This window comes from Cavia porcellus, unplaced genomic scaffold, assembly GCF_034190915.1.
Source record: "Cavia porcellus strain 051 isolate PalLab524CR breed Dunkin Hartley unplaced genomic scaffold, mCavPor4.1 scaffold_19, whole genome shotgun sequence".
In the NCBI taxonomy this organism is placed as follows: Eukaryota; Metazoa; Chordata; class Mammalia; order Rodentia; family Caviidae; genus Cavia; species Cavia porcellus.
In genome coordinates, this window is record NW_026947502.1 from 25,670,820 (window position 1) to 25,690,616 (window position 19,797).

Below are 19,797 nucleotides of genomic sequence, written 5' to 3' on the forward strand. Positions count from 1 at the left end.
CCAAACTGCACAAGGTAGGTGACAGTATTGCCCCCATTTATCAGGTAGGAAACTGAAGTTCCTGAGGAGAAATCTAAGATCTTATAGCTAATGAGTGGTAGATACAGGATTTGAAGCAATATCTATTATTAGTCAGCTTCATGTTGCTACAACAAAATACTTCACATGCTTATGAAGTAAAGAGAAGTTTATTTTGGCTCATGGCTACAGAGCTTTAAATCCAACATTAGATGCCCCTGTGGTTTGAGCTTCTGGGCATGGGAGCATATTGTGGCAGAAATGTCTATTAGAAGTGCGCACATCCTGAGCTAGAAAGCAGAAAGGACTGGGTGTTGGGCACCTTCAATGACCCAAAGACCTCCCATGAGGCCCCATAGTGCCACTTCCCAGGACTGCCTCCTTGGAGACCAAACTTTTAGGTATGGACTTTGGTGGGGGCGGGGCACACTCAGCCACACTGATACTGAGCTCTTACTGCTGAGCTTTATGACCTCCTATTAGGGTCTGCCCTCAGGCTCCTGAGCACACAACTTTTTGCACCTGAGGGTAACTTTTGGTGCGGGAACCTGGCTAGGATCTGAGGGATGATGGGACCTAGACTACTGGGAGCTCAGGGTGGGTGCGGATCGGGTGTTCAGCCTCACTGCCTCTCCAAGCGCCTGCTTACTGGAGCCAAATGCCCCATGCGAAAGACCTGGCTTGGGCTTTCCTGGGTGTGCATGTGAGGTTTTGCTTTGCTAAGCAAAGGGCTTTCCACAGTGTGCTGGACTGTTCCTTTCTGGCCAGGGCTAAAGGGAGGGCAGAGGTCAGCAGAGGCCCTGCTTTTGGCTCACCCTCCCCCAGGATGGATTTCCAGCCAGCCTGAGGGATCCTAAGATGGCCTCCCAGCACTTAGGCAGAAGCATAGGACACCATGGTCCCTGACAGAATTCAACAGCCACAGAGCAGCTGAGAGGAGAGCTGCTTAGTGCAGGAAATCCAGCCGCATGAAAGTTTCTGCAGGTGGCTTTTGAAAGGTATGTTGTTTTTTCAGTACGCGGAGAGAAAATGAGAGGGGCGGGCTGGTCTGTTAGTTAGATTTCCTGACTGCTCATCCCTAACTCTGCTGCAGTGGGACTGACGTGGAGCTGCTTTTGCAAATGCACTCAGTGAACAGACCGAGGTCTCTCCCACAGCTGCAGGCTCCCCATTCCAAGGCCCCAACTCAACAGGTCTGATGGAAGGTCTTGGATGCAGATTCTAAATCTAGTCACCCTGGCTGAGAGGGCCTTTCTGGGCCCCTGGGGGAGGATTTGGATAATGGAGACCTGAGATCCTGCAGCTGATGCGCCCATCCTTCCAGGAGGACGGGAGGGTCAGAGAGGCCCCAAGGGCTTCCTTTGCAGATCCAGGGGTCTCCAGGAGAGCATCTCCCAACTCTTCAGGGACTAACCTTGGAAGTGTCCTGAACTCGGGGGACTCGGGCCAGAGCAACCTCCACGGGGATTTCTGCACACAGCACTGACCCTCCAGCGAGCGAGCTGTGGGGGTGGGTGGGGAAAGGCTTGCTCATCCAAGCCTTCGGAAACATCCCCACACACTTTCCTCCGGGCAGGCCCGAGTCACTTTCCAAGTATTTCACTTTCCATTTCTCCTCCAGATCTGGTAACAGGGTGTTCCTGCCCTCTTCCCCTTACTGACCCCTCTGCCTGGCCTCGCCCCGCCCCGCTGGGTTTCAGGGAGTCCACGTGCTCTCAGCGATCAGCCAAAGCTGTGCTCAGCCCTAAAGAAGGCACAGAGTCAGGCGGTGGGCCCTGCAGGGGCTGCAATCCTGGCCTTACCCTGAAGCCTAGGGGTGTCCGGTCCAGAAGGAGGCAGGTATAAGGGTCTTCTCTAGAGCCCAGAGGCTCACCTCCCAAGAAAATGTCTTGAGCAACCTGACTCATGGTGTGCTCATGCGAAGTGGGGGTTGTACTGTCTGCTTTGGCACGCTTCTCTGTAAGGCTGGAAAAAGACAATGAGTGTGTTTCAAGTCCAACTGCATATCTGGGATAATAAATTGGATTTGATACTGCTTTAAGTTTGGGAGGTAGAGATCAACTGCTAAAGCTCTCTCTCTTGGGCGCAGCCTGTTTGTGTCTTTCTAGGCACACGGAATAAGCCTAGGCAGTAGACTAAAACAAACCAAATTGAATTCAGGTTATCCAGCTTCCCTTGGGACCCTGCTCAACTCCCTCCACCTCTCCAGGCCTCTTACACATGAAATATGATGTCACATGCAGACAAAAATGCCTCCTTCCTCAAGGGGCCAAGGGCAGGGTTAAGGGACAAAATGCAAGCCCTTGCCACAGAGCTAAGCGACGGTGACAAGTTGTGGTATTTTCCTTTAGGATCAGGGTGATGGCGTCCTCTTCTCCCCTCTCCCTGAGTGGCCTGGGCCAGGTCTGTAAGCTGGAAGCCAGCTCTGTCTAGGGAAGAAGATGCTGGACATCTTGCCCTGCTCAGCGCCTTCTCCTCCCACTCACCACCACCCTTTTTCTTTTTCCAGTCCACATGAATTTTGTAGTGCAGACATGGAAAGCGAGGAATGAAAAAAAGTAAAAGGGGAAAGATCCGAAGCCAGAGTGGGCGTCGCGCCCCAGAGCTGCCGACAGTTTGTAGCCTAGATACGTGCAGCGGAGACGCCCCTGGTCTCCCAAGCAGAGCTCCGGCCCACTTTGAAGTGTTGACAACACGGAAAATTGAAAGCATCACAATGCAAATTATCACGTTGTTTTTTTCCACTTTGATAGCCGCTACAAAGCATTTTATACAGATGAATCAATACAAACGTCTCCTTACAAAGACATCAGGAACAACAACACAAAAAAACCAGTCAATTTTTTTTTCTTGAAGAGAAACTGACAAAACCAACAGAGATTTTAGCTCTGGCTCACACGACAGCTCTAAGTAACTTGGTGAGTTTATCTGTCCTTTTAACAGTGCTCTGGAAGTCCGCTTGTTTGGGTCACATCATCCAGCCCCCAGGTGAATACTCTGCTTGCTGGTTAATCAGCATCACAAAGATGGGACAAGTTTGTCACAATTATACTGCTATTGTCTCATGACTGCATGTGCGTGTGCGTAAAAGACTATATTTAGTATGTGTATATGTGCATATGTGTGTGTATTTTGTGGTTGGTAAAATAAAACTTGCACATTAAGATTAATTTATAACTCATTATAACTCAGTTATTGGCTGGGACTCCCTTTATGTTACAGCAGATGGACTTTTGCATGAAATATTTTCCCCGAGTTGCTATAGAGACGTGCCAACATCTTTCTGCTGAAGTGATTCCCTGCAGGCCTGTTTGCTGTGCCCGGTACCAAATCACTTGCAGGCTCCACCACTTGTAGCCCTCTCGGAGGCTGATTAAAGAGCTTGGGGGCTCTGGGACTCTCTGGCCTCTCAGCTACTGCCACTAGGGATGGGCTGCAGAAGTCATTAGGGCTAGGTGGGGGATGGGGGCTGGCCTAGCGGGTGGAGGGAGACCCAGGAGAGCCAGGCAGTTGCAGAGAAGAAAGTTATTGGGAGAGAGAAAAACAACTTGGGCTTATCAAAGACCTGCTGCATCTGGATGTGCTTCTAAAACACGTCCATCTCATAGCTTGTCCAGTTCCTGTAGCAAGCTTAGGGATGAGGTGGGGATCTTGTTATCCCCTTTCATCAAGTAGGGAAAATAAGGCACAGAGGAGATAAGTGACTTGCTCAAGATACAACTGTGGCATTCAAACCACATCTCTCTGAGCCCATGGTGTCTTCCCCAAATAGGGATAAAGTGGGAGAGGTGGCATATATTTTGAACTTAGGATCTCGGGTGAACTGAGAAGCCACAGGCTGGGCAGGGTGACCAAACATAGCCTTCTGTCAGTTCCCCCGGCTGGCGGAGGATCCTCAGACAAAACCTCCAGCCTCTGTCATGCAACTCACAGTCCATTTGGGCAGACACACTCAGGCATGTCTGACGCACAAAGTAAACACGGCCAGTGCTGTGATGCTGTGGGTCCTGACTCGAGCCAGAGGATAACATGGAAAGCCCAGTTCCCCCTTCCTGCCTTAGATGCAAATGCAAACTGGGTGACGTTCCTGGGAGCAGATGGTGGCCTGGGTGATGATGGGGCACAGGCTGTGAAGTCAGACCTGACTCCGAATCTTGAATCTGCCTTTGCCCAGAGATGTAACTGTAGACAGCTCACTTCCCTTCTCTGAGCTCTGAATTTGCTCATCTGTAAAATGGGATTTATAGTGCTTACCTGGCAGAGATAACTCAGCTTTCCTACTATAGGCTCTCTGGAACAGTGTGTAGCAGACAAAAGATTCTATAAAATACATGCTGATTAAATGAATGTGTTTTTAATATGTGTGGCATGTAATAAGGCCTTAACAAGTGGTAGAAATGATTTTAATCTGACACTTCTTAGATGTCAGGGGTCTTTCTTTGCTTTTTTGTACTTCAGTCCCTGAGCAGTATGAATGAGGATTCTGAATACTTAAGTCTTCTCCTCTGCCTCTTACAACTCACTATTGACAGGATCCTTGGAGAATACAAGAAGTCAACATGTTAATCATTATCTTTGTACACACAGAGACACTACCACTCTTGTTTGCATGTGTGCATGTGGAGAAGGTAGATATATGCAGGCAGAAAGAACTTTGAATAACTTCAAGCTCCGTTAATTCTAGTTTTAAAAATTTGAGTTTAAAACCAAACAGGCACCTGGATTTTTTTTTTTTTTTTTTTTGGTTTTGGAAATTCTTGAGGAGAAACATGGAAATTCTCTTTAGCATCTTCATGAAAGGCAGACTTGAAGAGGCAGAGGCTGCAAGGACTGTCCTAGTAATCTAGGAAAAAGAGAGGAAGGATTAGTAGGTTCTCAGTAAACCTTGTGACATCAGAAAGTAAGGAGAGGCAAGTCTTGAAGACACCTTGGATCCTATATCAAGAAGTATTTGTTGACCATGGAGAAAAAGAGAGACAAAATTTGTTTTTATTTTTCCTTCTGAAATTATAAATGTGATTTTTCCATTGCAAGGGAATAAGCCACATTAAAGGATATAATTAGAAAATGAAAGGAAAAATAATCACCCACAATCCTATAACCAGAACATCACCATGACTGCATTTTATGACCCCTAGTCTGGGACCTTAGGAGAATGAATGGGTGCTATGTCCGGGATGGGGACGGGAAGAGGGTCAGAAGAGTGTTAAAAGAGAAGTCATGGATGAACTGATTTGGTCATTTGTTTATTTGATTTAACCATCACCTGGGAGAACTAACTAGGAAACTTACACCTTGACATTGTGCTGGAATCTCAGAATTTCCTTACACAACTCTACATGTCAGTAATGTTGGGTTACCTCCAACATGACTACCAGGGTCCTCTTTCGTTCTTATAGAGTGGGCTTTTTAGGTTTTTATCTTTTATGTATCTGCTGTCACTTTCTTTTAACATCTGATCTTCCTTTGGGGATGTTCCTTACCATCTGAGTTCTCTGACAATAGTGCACATCAATAGTGGGTTAATCTATCCATCCCCAGATGTCTCATGGTTAGTATGTGGGTAGGTTGTAACATCAGTCTATTAGTCAGTTGGTCATCTGGTCAGCCAGTTACACAGGCTTGTGGGCAAGTGGACAGGTTAAGCTTGTAATTCACTGGCTCTCTGATGAAACAATCCATCAGCCAATCAGTTGGTCTGTTGGCCAGCCATAGTCCATCTGTTTGTTTACGAGGCTGTCAGTCCATTCAGTAGCATATCAACCACTCCATTGGCCCAATGGTCACTTGGTTATTTCAACAATCTGTCAGCCTCCTGGTCATTTTCTCCATTAGCTTCCTGGCTGTGTAGCTCCTCAGTCAGCCAGTCAGTCAGTCTCTCGGTCATTTGCCAGTGAGTCGGTGGGGACACACCCCTGATGAGCCCCTCCAGTTGGTGATCTCAATCCTCACCTGAGTGGAGAGGGAACAGAGGGAAAGTCTCATTTCCTCCCTGGTGAGGGCCTTTGAAGTGCTCTGTCAATCCTTGGAAACTTTCGATCCAAAGTTATTTATGAAGTACTAGAGTAAAAACAGCCTCATCATCCTGAATTACTAGCCGCCAACTTGAGTTCACTCATTTTCTTTCAAACATTTTTAAAATTCAGAACCATGCTTTCCCTTCTTGCCCCACTCCCACTTCCTGGCTAGCCTCCTCCCTCTCTGGTGGGTTGGGGAATTGGTTTTCAGGAGCATGTGATTTCATTAGCTGCTCCTCATGCCAACAGGAGCTGCCAAGGTCCATGAAAGGATGAGTCACCACCTGGAGAGGCTGTGGGGAGTCAGGCAGTTTTCCAGACCCTAGGACCTGGGCCTCGGGGTCCCCTCAAGAGCTCATGACCCCAAGAATAAGGCATGAATCCCATGTGTGTGACCATTTCTCTTTGGAGGCTCCTAACAGACCCAATGGGATTAGATGATTCACCAGAGCCCTGGAAAGAGGTTAAAGATCTGTTTTCCTGTAGGTTCCCCTTTCTTTCTAGAAATGGGGGTGGAGAGAATTCAGAGCAGGTTTCCTAATGACTGAGAGGGCAGGCAGTATGCTGGGCACCATGATATCAGGGTTCCAGGCCAGCCCATCGCCAGAGCAGAGGAAGAAGCTAGATCTTATCTTGTTCTGCCTTCCCATGTTCCAAGTCTCTAGTAGCCACTTCCCTCTCTCTCCCCTGCATCTCCGGCTCTCTTGGTGCTCGCCAACTTGTCCCCAAGAACTGACCCTGTGCATCAAGTTCAAACACAGCGACAGGCATTTACAAGTGCTCACTGGAATCAAGATCAGTATGCAGTTTCCTTGATTCATGTACCAGATAGCTGTTGAACACTTGCTGCCTTCCTAGCACTGGACTAGGTGCAGACATTATTCTTGCCTTCATGGAGACTGGAGCTAGATACTCAGGCATCAATGAAGTAACAAGACAGAAGACTTCTTTATCTACTGGTGGAAAACACCAGCGCCTTATAAGAGACAATAACACGGTCTACTCTGGTAGTGGTCTAGGTGGAAAGGACACTTTCCCAGTTGAATGAGTGAGTATGGAGATGAAGAATCACTAAAAGGAAGAAGGATCTTTTCAGGGAGAGGGAAGACTGTGTGGAGGGCAGGAACACAGAACAGTGAGGCACCAAAGAAGGTCCTTTGCAGCTAGCATGAAGAGAGGGATGAGACAAATGCAGAGGGAGAGAGGAGTCTCCTTCACGCACTCATTGATACATGCATTCACTCCTTCCTTAATTCATGCATTGCATAGATGTTTACTGAATCCCTGCTCCCTGTCTTCTCCTTTCAGAGTTCACTGACTGTAAGCAACAGAAACCAGGGCTGACTCACATTGCTGGCAGAGAAGCTGTTGGAAATCTGCTGCTGAAGGACCACAGTGTTGGTGGGATGTGAGAGGGACCAGACTTAGAAAGGTAGGTTGTGTGGCCTCTTTGGGCTTCTCTGGGAAACGTGAAGTCCATCTTGGCAAGAGCTGTAAAGTAAACTACTGCTACAATGATGAGTGTTCTCTGGTCATCCTCCCTTCCTTGTGGAATCATGATCCAAAGCCCTAATAAGGAGTTTAGTCTGGCTGTCATATACTTTCCCCCTTACCAGGTCTACAAGAGAAGGGACTAGAGGAGGGAGGAGCTGCTAGGATCACTTTCCCAGTGTGAGGAAGCCCCGTGCTGAGCTCTATTCCTTTCACCAGTCTTCTAAGGTCAGCATCATGGTTTAAACAGGAAGTGTCCCCCAAAGGCTAGAGAAGTGATTGGATCAGGAAGTATTTAGCTTTCTCAGTGGACCAATCCACAGACGTTAGCATAATTTGATGGCAACATTGGGAGGTGATAGAAATATGAGGTGCGGTCTAGTGAAAGGGTACAGGTTGTAGGGGGTGTAATCCTGGCTCCTTCCTCCCAGGCTCTGACTCTTTCTCTCTGCTTGCTAGCTGCCATGAGATGAGCCACGCTCTCTGCTACAGTGCTCTGCCCTGGGAAGCCCCCATGATGTTGGAGTAATAGAGTCAGCGGACCACGGGCCAAAACTTGTGAAACTGTAAGCCAGAATAAACCTTTCCTCCTTTAAGCTGTTTTTCTTAGGTATTTTGTCACAGTGACAAAAAACTGACTAGTCAGTTTCTCCTTCTATCACACGGATAAATGTGTGCATCCCCACGCATGTATGTAGTTTGCAGGGAGGAGATGGTAGCAGAGGTTGGAAATCAGATGTAACCTTGAACAGGTCTGCTGGATAGACTCACCAGACAGGAAGGAGAAAGAAAGAAAGAGCTTCCTGAGTGTATTAGCTCTATGTCACTATAATGAAATACCTGATACAGTATAAAAAGACAAAGAGGTTCATTTAGCTTACAGTGTCAGAAGTTTTAAGGGCATGATGCCTGCATCATGATTTTTAAAGAGGGCCCATGGCAAATGGTGGGCAGCAATGGTGGGAGCACATGTGGGGACAATCTTATTCACAGGCAGGAAGCAGAGAACTGGGTTTTCACAAAAACCCTCTTGGGAGAACTTCCAAGCAGGCCTGTGAGAGGTACCTTTCAAGGGCACACTCTCAGTGACCTAAGACTTCCCTCCTGGTCTCACTCCGCAGGGCTCCACAACCTCCCCATAGTTTCATCCTGAAAAGCAAGATTTCAGTCGTGGTAGAACCATAGGGGACTCTCAAGCCACAATACTGGGAAGGAATGGGGCTTAGGAAGTAATAGGGCATCGAAAGTTGTGGGACATTCCAAAAAATGTCCAGGTGATTCCCTGGATTTGTCCCAGTCTAAGTCCCTGGCTTCATATCTGTGTTGTAGCTGCAAGCTGTCTGGAGAACAGGAAGTCCCATCATGCATTGGGTTCCCAGTGGCCATACTGAAGGACTCAGAAAAGATGTTAGTCTCATGCTGTCGCCATACATTTCTGTGCAATTCTGGCCATCAGCAGTATTTAAGGGCGACCTCTATGGGAGATAGGAAAGCAGGTAGGGCACTCTAAAGGGGATGCGTTCACGGCACATACGTATATTTCTGGAGACTCTTGGCTTTTAGGGGGATATTTTGCCAACTGACCTGGGGGAAAATCAGTTTCTACGGGCAGATTTATTGACTGCATACTGTATGCCAGGCCTTGTCTTCCACTCCGTCTTCTCCATGATACTTTGCCTAAACTTCTGTTTCACTTTTTTGATTTCTCTTTTCAGAATTTCAATCCACCCACTCATCAGTCCATCTGTCCCTCAACAAAGAAGAATAATTTATCACAGCTCATTAACCAGCAGTCTACCAGTAGAAACTTCCATTGTTTCTAGTTTTTATTCTTCTAAATAACACTACAATGAACATCCTTGCAATATTTAGGAAAATATTTATTAAGTACTTACCTTATGCCAGGTTTGTGATATTCCTTTGTAAGGCCAGTCAGATTTTTGATGAACATGGTTTGACTTTCTAACCTTTGCAAACTAACGAGCACTAGCCCTTGGCCCTTGTAGTCTCCATAACTCATTGCCCCTTACTACGTTCTTAATAAACATCCAATGAATGGAGAGATCAACTAATAAAAATAATGTGCCATGCATGGAACCAAAGCAAAGGCCTCAGAGGGGAGCTACAGCTTCACCCTTAAAATGAACTCATTCCTACCTCCAAATAGCCCTCCCTGCTCAGACGGCCAGCTCTCAGTCTCTTCTCGTTCTTGTTCTTTCCTCTTCTCCTGTTCCTCCCTTTCCTCCTCCACTTTCTCCTCCTTCTACCTTTATTTTTCTTCAGAGCTTTGGCATTTGCTCCTGCTTCTATTATAGTCATTGTGTCCAGTCTTACTGAAAGATTAGAAGCTAGGTAGCAGTGTGGGGGAATCTTGGACCAGGGAGCTGGGCTCTTCTTTTCTACCTTTGAGCAGTAGGAATAGTGTTCAACTTCAAGCATCTTCAAATAGTACTGCCCCGGGGCTCACGGTGGCACCCACAGGGGACTGCTCCCATTTGGTCACCTGCCCTGCACTCTCACCCTCTGTTTCTTTGCCGTGCTGTTCTCTTGGCTTGGAATGCCCTTCCCTGCTCTGGCACTCATTCAAATCATCTCCTGAAAGGTTGTCCCCAACTTCCTGCTAGCCAGATGTAGAGATTTTGAAGCTAAGAATGCTGTAAGTGCCAGCATTGCCTACACAACCAGGGAGTAGATAGCCCTGGACATTTGCCATTCCTAGTTTTCTGTGTCTCCTTCTCCCGCGCTCCGAGTGAGACTTGCTGTATTTGTGAAGCAGTGATTGCATGGATGTCACTGTAAGTGGGGAAGTGCTGAGTGCTGGCTCATTCAGGCTTTCACACAGAGTGGGGGAGATGGCAACGGGGAGTCCCTGACACTTTCTGAGAAAGGGAGTGACAGTATCAGATGAACCTGGAAGGAGGATGGCTTTTCTGTGGGGTCAAGAACAGAGGACACAAGCCTGGAGTGGACCACAGGTGGGAAGGAAGCAGCACCGTTCCAGGCTCCAAGTCAGGCAGGGCCAGTTTCAGCCACAGACAGACGCTCTGGCTCCTTCCACTCCTGGAAGCAAAGTCCTGAGAACTGGAAATTGCAGTTCTGAGGAAGAGCTCCTCTCCCTTAGGGGAGGGGCTGTATTGTTGCTACAGTTTTATTGCTATTGTGGTGCACTGACCTCACTCTGAAGAAAGCTAGAATGCACCAGAAGTAGTGGAAAGAACAGGCCCCTGGGGTGAGCAGCTCTCCAAGCTCAACTGAGTAGCCAAGTGACCCTGGGCCAAGTGACCTCGCCTCTCTGCAGCTAAGATTTCTCACAGGGGGGCTGTTAGGAGGCTCCATACAATGTGAGTATGCATGTGCGTGTGTGTGCACGTGTGCATGCGTATGTGTGTGTGTGTGATTGGGTGGTGATGGTTGAAGTTGCATGCAGTAATTCAAATAAGCTGTCTCTCTATGTGTCTGGACATAGTCACAGCAAGGACTCGGGCAATGCCACATCTTGTTGACATGAGTGTGATCACTCATGTATGAATACATGGACGATGTACTTCAAGTGCAAAGGTCAGGTAAGAAAGGTGCAGTCCATACTGGGGACCTCCATACTCCAGAACGGAGGAAATGACATGGGTATCCTTTGAGACAGTGCCCTGGAGGAGACTGCTCCCTCCGGAGAGCAAAATCTAGTTGAATGGTTTTGATCATGCATGTTGAAGCCAACTGCCTGATTGAATCCCAGGTGTGCCGCACACTAGCTGCACCTCCATTTCCTTGTTCTAAAATGGAGATCTTAAGAGTCCCTCATCACCAAATTGCCATTTGTGTTGGTATTACTTCTACTGCTACTTTTAAGAGTAGGGGGATAGTTTTTGGTTTACACATGACCCATCCAGGTCCTCTTCTCCACCCAATATGGTGGTGAAAATGAGGCAGACAAGAACTTATTTGTGAGGACAGTCAACTCTGTCCTTGGCTTTTCTAGTATTCTTCAATAAGGGAGTAAGACCCCGCCCTAGGGGAACAGGGAGGAGTTTGCAAGGCCATCTCACAGTGGCCCATGTGACAGACTGCTGCTCAGAGGTGCACTGTGACAAGCAGTGGAACAACTGGGCAAAGTTAGCTCTGTGCCATAACCAGCAGATAAGACCTCAGCTATGACAATCTGACTAGTGGGCGTTGTCATCAATTTAGATACACACCGCCCAATGCCTGAGTGCCATCAAATGCGTGGTGACATCAAAATCACATGGGAACAATTTTAAAAGTACAGATGCTCAGGCCCTTTCCTAGGCTCCTGGGTCTGAATCTCTGGCTAGGGGCTCCCCAGCCAGAAATTAAAGCTCCCCAGCCCTCACCGCCCTGGCCTAGAAGCCACTGACTCTCATCCTGAAACAGGAGTTGGTGTAAACATCAGTGTGATGCCAACAGAATAAAACCTGTGGATGTCATTTAAACAAACGAACAATAAAGCTGTTCCCAAAGTCCTCAGCTACAGTAAGGGGTGCACACCCCTCAGTCCCTAGAAGCAGCAGTGATGAGTGGAACAGTGCTCGCAGTTTTCATGGCTTCATTTTCCTGGAATGCTGCCCACATTTCTTTCTGGCTTCACAGCTTCTCTTTTTTCAAGCCTCCGTCAAACACCGAGCTGCATTCTTAGAGCGAGACACAGACAGCAGATAACAGGTGTCAGAGAAGTATGAAGGCCAGCCCAACCAAGAAATCCAACTTCCACAAACTCTCAGAAATATTGGCTTGAATGCACAGGGAAGTAAGACAAAAACATTTATCAAAATACTTGCTTATGATAGCAAAAATCTCCACAGAAAAACAAGACAAAACAAACAAAAAAACCAAAACAGAAATAGTTTCTCATCAGTGGGAAAACTGATTAACAACCTGTTATTATTTACATGGTGAGCAACGTTTAGGATTCAAATTAGTCAATCTCACTAAATGTAATCCTCCCAAATTGTAAAAGGATACCTACTACGTGATATTATTTAGATAAATTCTAGAAACATGCAATTCCTTATGTAGTTTGTGATTATATCTATATGTAGAAAAAAGTGTTAAACAATTTGTGGAAATTATATACACCATCTTTAACTTAGTCCCCAAGAAGAAAGGAAAGGGGCCTTATAAAAAAGACCTAGAACAAGTAATGACAAATATCAGCATCTATTAAATTTTACTGATAGATCTTTTTGAAATATTTTATAATAAAAATAAAGGCTGACATTAGAGAAACTAGAGACGACAGAGTTCATGTGGACTAGGAAGAAAAGTAAGGAGTCTTCAAAGATTCGAGATTGTGATATGGATATATTTTGAAAATTTATAAGGAAAAATGACTTTATATGTTGCTTTGAAGTAGAAGTCATTGTCTTTTGGTACAGGCATTTAAACCATTTATATTTACTTGATAGCTAATACATTTGGTCTTCTGCCATTTTAAAGAGTTTCTCTGTTGTTTAGGTCCATGGCCCTGGCAGCATGGATTAAAGGTGAATTATACAAACACATGCTTGTACCACAATTCAATAGTGATGAAGTTCATACATGCATCTGAAACATGATCAGAAGACTTGGGATCAGCATTTGACTCTTGTTCACATGAAAAGGGCTCAGCTAGTGCCATGCTTTTCAGATTAATCTGAACTAGAATGGGAATGAGGTGAGCAATCATTATCCAGAAGTGGATATTACTCCTGTATTTACATTGCTGGGACAAAATATCTTGCATACTTACAGGAGAGCAGGTTTATTTTGGTTTACAGTTGAGAAGTACTGGTTCATGGTCACCTGTGTCCAAGGTGTAAGAATCGTGGCAGAAGGGCATAGTGGAGGAACGATGCTCAACTCATGGCACCCCGGCAGCAGAGAGCATTAGAAAATCACCAAAGCAGGAAGGATTAGAGAAACAGAGTTCTCTAGGTCATGCTCCATGACCCACTCCAGACAATCCCGGAAGTGTACTTTACAAAGCTGGGTGCCTCTCATTCCAATCAAGCTGACAATCATGATTAATCATCATCACACAAGGAGCCCCAAGGAAAACATTAAAAGGACATGCCCCTTTGAGGCCTAAGGGAACAAGATTAGGAGTCAGACACAGAACAATTCCATACCTAGTTTGCCACTGCCAGATATTGGCTCTCTGTGAGTGCTCAACTCGACCCCACCCACATGGCAGACTAAGAGTCAGACAGCCCAAGGTTTGAGTCACATCTCTTATGCTTGCTAGCTCTGTGCCTTGGATGAGTTGTTTCATTACTTTAAACTTTAGCCCAATGGCAAGAATGAGGACACCCTTATCTACATAGCAGCTTGGTGACTTGAATGAACTGACTAATGTAAACCCTTGCCATGGAGTGGGCCTTCGGTAGGTTTCATTTTCCCTCCTCCATACTTAGGCACTCTAATAGACCAGCTCCTTTGATACACACACCCCTGCAAGCAGGGACAGAAGTGAGTCCCAAGGTGGAGGCTCACGGCAGGCTCCCTAAGATGAGCCACAGCGGGTGTTTCGGCTGTGTGGCAAGGCAGGGGTTCCAGCCATTCAGGGGAAGGAGGCCCCTTCTTCCCACCTCAGCTCTGACCTGGGGAGTGTGCAGCTGGCCCTCCAGGGGCTGCCAGCTCCCCTTCTGAGCATGCATCAGCACAAACACAGCGTGCTGGGGCCTGGCTGGGCCGGCTCCACGCTCCATGTGCCCTGGCCCCCGTACACCATTTATCGAGCAGCAGAACAGAATTTCCTCATAAATAAACAAGATCTTGGGTTTCACATTGGGGAGGCGATGACAGAAGAGGGCCTGGGGCTCCCGACGTTATCTGTACCCCGGCCTGCCAACTCCTCTCCGCCGCCTGAAAGGGCTGAGAGCAGAGAGGAAGGAGGCGCTGGCCAAGAGCACATATTTTGGTCATGGAGTCACTGCCTGGCGGCCAGCCGCAGCTCCTCTCATTTCCCGCGATGTCCCTTGTGCTGGCCACTGGTGCTTGGCATGTATCAGAACCTCTCTAACCAACTGTGATCACCTGAGTGTCATTGTCAGGGGAGGGAGAAGGGACTGGCCAGGGCCTGGCAGATGTCAGGAGAAAGTGTCTAGAAATTTCTAGTCTGGATCACCTGTTCAGTCTTCTGAATAAATGAATTATGAGCCTAGTTCCCCAAACACAGCTTTCTCCATCCTGTGACCCAGAGGTGCTGGTAGGAGAAAAAACTAAGGATAACCTCACCAAAATAAACCCACTGGTTGACACTGAGAGAGTTGAAGTGGAATGCTACACAACAAAGAAAAAGGCTGGTTGTTGCTCTATGGAATCATATACACATATGGTTGAATAAGAGAAAACAGATACAAAAGTATATATCTCATAATTCCACTTCTGGACAGTTCAGAGATGGACCGCACTAACCTATAACAATGAAAGTCAAAATGGAAGGCCTTGTAAAAGGATCTAAACAAAGACTCAGGAGGGTCATGGCCAGATGGGGTTGTCGGGGAGGGAAGCCACAGCTGACCGAGCCTGGACCTCTGTCCTCCTAGCCTGCTGCCCAGGACCCTCTGTCTACAGTGTTAGAAAGTGAGCTGGGAGGACACGGCCTCCAGCCCATCCTGGCGAAGCGTGGGGCCCCCTGGGAGGCCCTGCGGATCCTCCCCACCCTCGGAAACTCATGTCAGCGACCTGACAGCTGTATTCCACCGGCTGCCACAGCTGCCACTGAGGCCCTTGTTCCCGAGGCTGAATGTTCCACCACTTTTTCCTGGCACCCTGGCCTGCTGGCCGCTCAGGAAAGCTACTGTACTTGTGAGAAAAGTGAGGTCAGTGCGTGTTTCCATTTACTCGGAGAAGGAAAACAAAAACAAATACTCTCGCTACTGAATGTGCTTTTTATTCAGCAGGAGCCATCCCCAAAAGGCTTAATTTATGGCTCACCCATCTGTCCCTGAGCGTATTTACCAGGGGCTGTTGGGGAGCCCTGGAAGGGCCTATGGCCCTGGCTGCATTCTGCCGGAGACTTCCGGTCCAGCAGTGGTGAAGGGCCACAGAATGACAGAGAGAAGCTGGTGAAGAGAGGTCATCGGGCAGGACGAGGTTTGAGTCCATCTAGGGCAGTGAACCAGCCTGGCTGCTTTCACCTCGGCTTTGCACATAGTGTTCTGCCACCTGGAACACCCTTCTATTTTTGCAATTCTGAAAACTCCTATTCACTCTTCAAAACTCGGTTCTGCCTTTCCTGAATCCTCTGGGCAAAGCTGGAGGAGCCTCCTGCCCATACTTCATGGGACAGGCTAGCTAGTAAGTTCTCCTCTAGACCGGGAGCTTCTGGAGACAGGAACTGTTGAAATATGCCCCAGAGCCCCCAGCCCTGGGCATGGCGCCCAATTAGTGGAGAGTGAGGGAACGTGAGAAAACAAGCCTGGATTGGAGCAGTGTGGACTAGTGGGAGAGTGAAGAGCCTCCCGGGATGGTGGACCCACTCGAGGAGCAGTCTTTCAGGGCTGGGGTGTGTGACATTTGGTGGGAGCCCAGGTACTGCTGAGCGCAGGAGAGGAGGCGTGGCCGGGATGGAGTGGGCGGGGCGAGTTCCTTCCCTGCACCAGGCTGAGACCCAGCAGAGGCCACCCAGTCAAGCCCACCCTCCCTTGGGGCTCCTGACCTCAGTCCTCAGATGCACCCCAGCCCTCTCTGGGTTCCTGCCTCTCCTTTCTTTCTGCTCAGGACCCGGGACACTGCTTGGTGACACTTTCTGGGGATGTGGGCAAACCCACAAGACTGAAAGCCCCTCTTACTATCAAGCCTCAGTTTCCTTATCTGGAAAATAGGTCACAAATATAGTTCTGGCAGCAGAGGGCTTAGCATGGTCCTTTGGAACAGAGTAAGCTTTCCCTCCACAGAGCTGGTTGGTCTCCCGATTGCAAAGCCTGCCCCCTCTCCTCACCTCCCACAACCACCTTTTTTTTTTTTAAACTATATAATCTAAACTGGCCCTGAGCTTACAGCAATGATCCTTCTACCTCAGCCTCTTGGGATTTTAGGAAAGTGCCACTATGCCTATATGTTTTTCCCTGTCCCACAGCAATCGATGGGTCTTAGTGGCACAGATCAGACTTGATCCAGTATTTGCATTCACAGCAGACCCCAGTGACCCACACAATGTATGGTTGGGTCAGGCAGGTTGTCAGGTGTCTGCCTACCCCATTCCCCTGCCAGCTGTGAAGGACTAGAGAGGTTTATTTCATTTATTTTCATACCTTAGAGAGGGGATTGTGGGTAGAGTGGGCTAGAGAGGCTGGGAAATCAGAGAAGGACATGGTGGGGGGGGTCTCAAACTACTTTTCTCCTGGTCGCCCAAGCCTGGTTCTACATCTGATGACCAAGTAGAGCTGTGGCTTCTGCAGAAGTCACTGACAAACTCACATGGCCACAGGACAGGCTGTCCGGGAATACAAGAAGCCACGCCAGCCACTCACTGTGGATGTAGGCCCCTTCGCTTCCTCTATGGTGAGTTTCATCTCTGGAGCCTGGGGAAACGTCGCCTATAAATTACTCTCCTTCACAGACAGCGCGTTTTTCTTTATGAATCATACAGGATCCGCCTCCAGCCTCAGTGTGTATAAAACAACAAATCAGGAGAAATTTGACTTGACCCAAGCAGGGAAATTTCCATCCATCACAAGAGGAAAATGTTGGCGCAGCAGGGAGAGGCCTGGGCTGGTGACAGTCTGGGGGGGTGTGCAGGGCAGTGCAGGGTGCCACCCTGGCTCCTCAAGTTCCAGAGCGAGAAGAACAGTGGTGCCCCAGAGACACTAGCACATGCCAGGGTATCAGGTTCCGGGATGGCTGCAATTCCCTGGCCTCTCAATCGTCACCGCCAGATGTTCCTTGGGCTCCTTAGAGCAACAGCCATCCTCCCTCCCTCATGGACTTCTAATGACTTGCTAGCAAACTGTGCTCCTTCCTGTCTATGCATCCTGGTACTTTGCATATGCTGTTCCCTTCTAATACTGTTCCCATAGGCCAGCAAACGGCAGTTTCCTGAACTCTCTGGCAGTGCCGAGCACGCTTTCTCGGATGCCATTACTGTCTCCAGTTTGGAAAACCACCTGTCCTCCCACCTCTAATAAGGCCGAAACTTCCACTCAGGCCAGGCTAGGTTCCCTGGCCGAGTGGTCCCTGTCTTCGTGAAGCCACTCCATGAGCTCCTAGCTGGATGCTCTTGCTCTGTCCCAGCTCTCAGCACACAGCTCCTTGGAGGTCCCCTGGGCAGGGGTTGACCTTGAGCAGGTGTCTGGAGAGTGTCTTGTGCTAAGTAGTCTCTGATCTGCCAATTCAGGATTGCCAGTGACCATGAGCTGGGACTGAAGAGCAGGTTCTAGATGTGACATTGTTCTGGCTCAAGAAACACTCCATCTGGCCATCTTCAGTCGTGGTACCTGCTCTGCCTGGCTCATTATCTGGACCCAGCCTATCCCGTGAGTTACTGTCCCTCACCTGTGTCCCAGGGAGCCCCTGCCACACAACCATACTGCTCAACAAATAGATTCCCATGAATATGGCGGTTAGGTCCCCTCCTGAACCCCTGTGGTGGACCCAACACCCAGCATGCCCCGTATCACACACGATGCTCCTCCCTGCCCCTCTCCACATCACAACGTATGTTCCCCACTTCAGGATAGAGCTTATCTAAAGAAGGGAAAAACACAGAAATGAGCCAGGCACCAGGACAGGGAATGAGAGTACCAGATCTATCTGAGCTCCTGGCAGCAGTGGGCCCATCCACACAGAGGCCCCATCCAAATGTAACTTTAACCAGACCACAGCAGTGTACAAGACACCAGGCTTCACATCAGGAGGCCTGGGTTCTGGTCCTGTTGTCATCAACCTGCTGTGGAGGGGTCCTTATTCCTCTCTGGACTTCTGTCTTTTGTGGTTTGGAAAAATAACAAGTATCATTACTATTTCTTGCCAGCTTTCTCATGCCAGCCACCAGGGTAAACACTTTTAGTTCCTTTCACAGAACTGTACTGGAAGAATTAATTCTCTCTCCATTATTCGGATGCAGGTGTCAGCTTAAGAGATGACATACCCGAAGTAACACAGGAAATGAGAGGTAGAAGCAGAGTTTCTTTCTTATCTTCATGAACGTTGTGGTAGAGAGCTTCAAGCCATCATCCATAAAGGCCCCCCCTCTCTGATGCGCTTGTAGAGCCTGTCTGTTGCATCTGCCAAGAAGCCTTCCAGGCCTTCATTGATTGGCCTGGAGGACCCTCCACTCCATTCTCTCGGGCCTCTGTGTCTGCGCGGAGGCCGGCTCCATTGCAGATCCCATTAACTATTTCCCTGATTTTCTGCAGGGGCCAGTCCAGTGTGGCAGAGCAGGGACAGGCTGGGTGTGCTTATCCTCCCTTGGGGGCACAGTTTTGAAGGATGCATGAGAGAGAGGGCTGAAATCCTGGCCTCAGCCCATGGGGTCCCACTCAGCCAGCAGCACCTGTGCAGATTTTTTAACATTCCTATCTTCCATATAAATAATAATCAACAACAGTCACTCTTCTTTTATTCTTCAGTTTTAAACATTGACAATTAAAATAATAAATTTTGATTTTAAAGATAATATTCAATTTAGGTAAACTATATGATATACAAACTAAAATTTGCACTTAACAACCATGTTCTCCTTAAAGTTTAAAGTGGTCACGTAGAATGACAGAGAGTTGGAGCAACTCACTTTTGGTTTTGCATGTTTGCAACAACTCTGTAGCCAGTGAAGTGCTGCCAATTGTCTATCTATAAGAATCTGTAGTGCTGTGTGGATTGTATGTGACTAGTGAGATATGCCTAATGTGAGCTTGAATGATTCCACAGCTTTAGGAACTCAGCCTCAAAATGAGCACATGGAGCTGCAGGAGAGGGTGTCGCCAAGCTAAGTTCCATGTGAAATAAAATTAATAATGAAAGGAATAATAAAAACGCGGTAATTTGAAACGTACCCATATTTTAAACCCAACAGTAATTGCTGCATTACATTTTTTGGAATGAAGCCCCCTCAAAATGGAGTAGGGGCAGGCAGCGGTATTTTGTCATTGATATTGTTTAGAATTACCAATACATAGTAATTAATAAAAAATTATTATCGATTTTGTTATTGCTTTTCAATTCCCTCTAAACAACATACCACATTATTTCCTGTATGCAGGGTTAAACAAGGCTCCCGGGGTGTATTCAGTCTGTCTCTGTGCTAGGTCTGAATGGTTCTTTTCCTCCAAAACTC

General features: G+C 47.7%; 1 long non-coding RNA gene across 2 annotated transcripts in view; it reads left to right on the plus strand.

The window, feature by feature from the left end:
- Positions 1–19,797, plus strand: part of LOC134471610 (uncharacterized) — a 133,779-nt gene that overhangs the window by 59,822 nt on the left and 54,160 nt on the right. Inside the window, exons 1-3 of one of the 2 annotated variants that reach the window (XR_010041096.1) lie at positions 805–1,016; positions 7,344–7,467; positions 7,986–8,092. This is a non-coding gene — a long non-coding RNA (uncharacterized LOC134471610). Of the gene's footprint in view, positions 1–804; positions 1,017–7,343; positions 7,468–7,985; positions 8,093–19,797 lie in introns of those variants that run through there. The other variant, XR_010041097.1, reaches the window with a different exon arrangement.